This window comes from Cebus imitator, unplaced genomic scaffold (assembly GCF_001604975.1).
Source record: "Cebus imitator isolate Cc_AM_T3 unplaced genomic scaffold, Cebus_imitator-1.0 Scaffold62, whole genome shotgun sequence".
In the NCBI taxonomy this organism is placed as follows: domain Eukaryota; kingdom Metazoa; phylum Chordata; class Mammalia; order Primates; family Cebidae; genus Cebus; species Cebus imitator.
The window spans coordinates 2,028,420-2,030,815 of NW_016107377.1; the positions used below are offsets into that span (position 1 = coordinate 2,028,420).

The window sequence follows — 2,396 nt, forward strand, 5'->3', positions numbered from 1 at the left end:
GCTTTCCTTGGGGAAGGGAGGAGAGAGGCACCCACACAACAGGAGAGGCAGAAGTGAGCAGAAGAATCAGCTGGACACTCAAAAAAGACCATTGTCTTGAGCACCAAGGCAGCAGGAAAAGAGAGCGCTGCTGGGGCTCTCCTGGAACTTGGCTGATACAAGAAGTCTGGAATCCACAAAGGCCAGGTAGCTCCGGAGGTCCTCATCTACTCAGGTAGCAGGCAAGGGCTCTCCTGGGCCTTCCAGAGGACTGCAGAGTGACCACATCTGCTTGGCTTTCAGCCAGCTGTTGAAGATGTTTGTGAACATCACCATACCGACATCATCCAAGGTTTGCTGGGTGTTGACCCTGGGCAGGGCAGCATGCTTGGTGCTAGAAACACAGAGACTGGGCCTCACCTCTGGCCTCTAGACTTTCTTACTAAAGGGACAAGATGTGCTTTACAACTGCGTTTTATTTTTATTTATTTATTTATTTTTAGTTGCTGTCCATAGTTTATGTCTTTATCTGAAAAATCCTCATAGAAAGTTGTTTGGTTCAGCTCTCAGCAGCCCGCTCCTGAGCTCTGAGGAAGCTTGCCTTCTGAGCTACCCGATCTTTGTTCTGAGCTAGGGACATTTTGGGGTGGTTCCACCTCTTCTTCTTAACTTCTTTCTTGGGCTTCTTTTCATAGACTGGATTCTCGCGTATAGCAGCATGAGCTTTCTTATACATCTCCTCCATTATGTCTGGAGTTACTCTGTTCTTTTTGTATGAGAGAACTGTTTCTTGTAAGCATCTTCATCTTCTTCCATTAAGTAGCACATGTAATCTGCAACATTCTGGCCCGTGATGTGTTTCTGGTCTACTTCTGCATTAAATTCCTTGCTTTCAGAATCCTAACCAGGGAATCGCTTGGTACTGTGAGGGATAGACAAGCCTCCATCCACAGCTCCTTTCAGGGCGCCAAAAACTTTATTGCCAGTGGTAGTTCTGGAAAGGCCTGCATCCAAATAGCAGGTAAAGGCACCTGGCTGACCATCAATGCGTTCCACATTGTATTCATCACCAGTCACCTCCACTTGGCCTTCATTGATCTTGTCCACGCCAAACCTACTGAGAAGCCTGCGGCCAGCAGCAGGCCAGTACAATACACTGCAGCAGAACTTGTCAGGCCAACCTGCACACTGTTTTTTGGCAGTTCATGTGCATACGCTGCACGGGACTATCATATCCCCCTCTATACGGGCATAAGCAATCTGACAAATTATGTCTCCGTTTGTTACATGAACTATCATCCTGTATTTGGATGTGTTGTATTTATTTTTATCCTGTATCACCAAGCATTTCTAAGCACAGTAATCAGTTTTACCCTCTCGTCATCTTCTAAATTTCACTTGGTATCTCTTAAAGTAGGCCTTATACTTAACAACTTTAGCAAACCCCATCCTGCGGAACAGAGACCCACGTCTGCCGCTCAACAGAGACCTCAGGCCCAGCAGCGCTAGTTGGGGGGAAAGGCTATTTATTTATTTTTTTGAGGCAGAGTCTTACTCTGTCACCCAGGCTGGAGTGCAGTGGTACTGTCTCGGCTCACAGCAATCTCCACCTCCCAGGTTCAAGCGATTCTCCTGCCTCAACCTCTCAAGTAGCTAGGACTACAGGCACCTGCCACCATACCTGGCTAATTTTTTGTGTGTGTGTGCTTTTATTAAAGATGGGCTTTCACCATGTTGGTCAGGCTGGTCTTGAACTCCTGACCTCAAGTGACCCATTCACCTCAGCCTCCCAAAGGGCTGGGATCACAGGTATTAGTCACTGCGCCTGGCTACGCCTATGTTTTAGAGAGGCTCATGAAAGTCCTTCATGCCCCCTGTTGTCCTCTTGAGGATAATTTTTTTCCTTTCCTCTGGAAGAGACAAAAAGGTATCCCCATCATCACTGTAAGTGTGGTATTTGCCACGCCCGAGAAAAGTGAGATCAAAATGCATTTTCTTCTACAATCCTAGAGCAGCAGATTGTATCCAGAGAGGCTGGACTTGAGTGGCAAGTCCATGAGCAAAGAAGAGAGAATTTCATGCCAGTCCAGTCGTTTCCCATTCAGTTTGGTAATGTCTGATTAGGACACAGTAAAAGATAAGAAGTTGGCTCATTCATTCTAACTTATGAGCACCTACTACATACCAGACACTCTGCTAGAAACTCACATATCAGTTGAAAACCACACATTTCCTTAAGGAACTTTCACATGGGTTGAGGAAATTAATACAAATATAATACTAAAAGAATTATATATGAATAGATCAGTCCTTCCTTTCCTGACTTTGACTTCCCTCTGATTCTGTACAAAATTCTAATAAATATGTGCTTACCTTTGTACATCTCTTCAGAAATGCAGAATAACTAAATCTTGTGC

General features: G+C 45.2%; 1 pseudogene; it reads right to left on the reverse strand.

Annotated features, from left to right (window-relative positions):
* Positions 1-538: 538 nt before the first annotated feature.
* On the reverse strand, positions 539-1,443 carry LOC108305324 (annotated as a pseudogene).
* Positions 1,444-2,396: the final 953 nt, after the last annotated feature.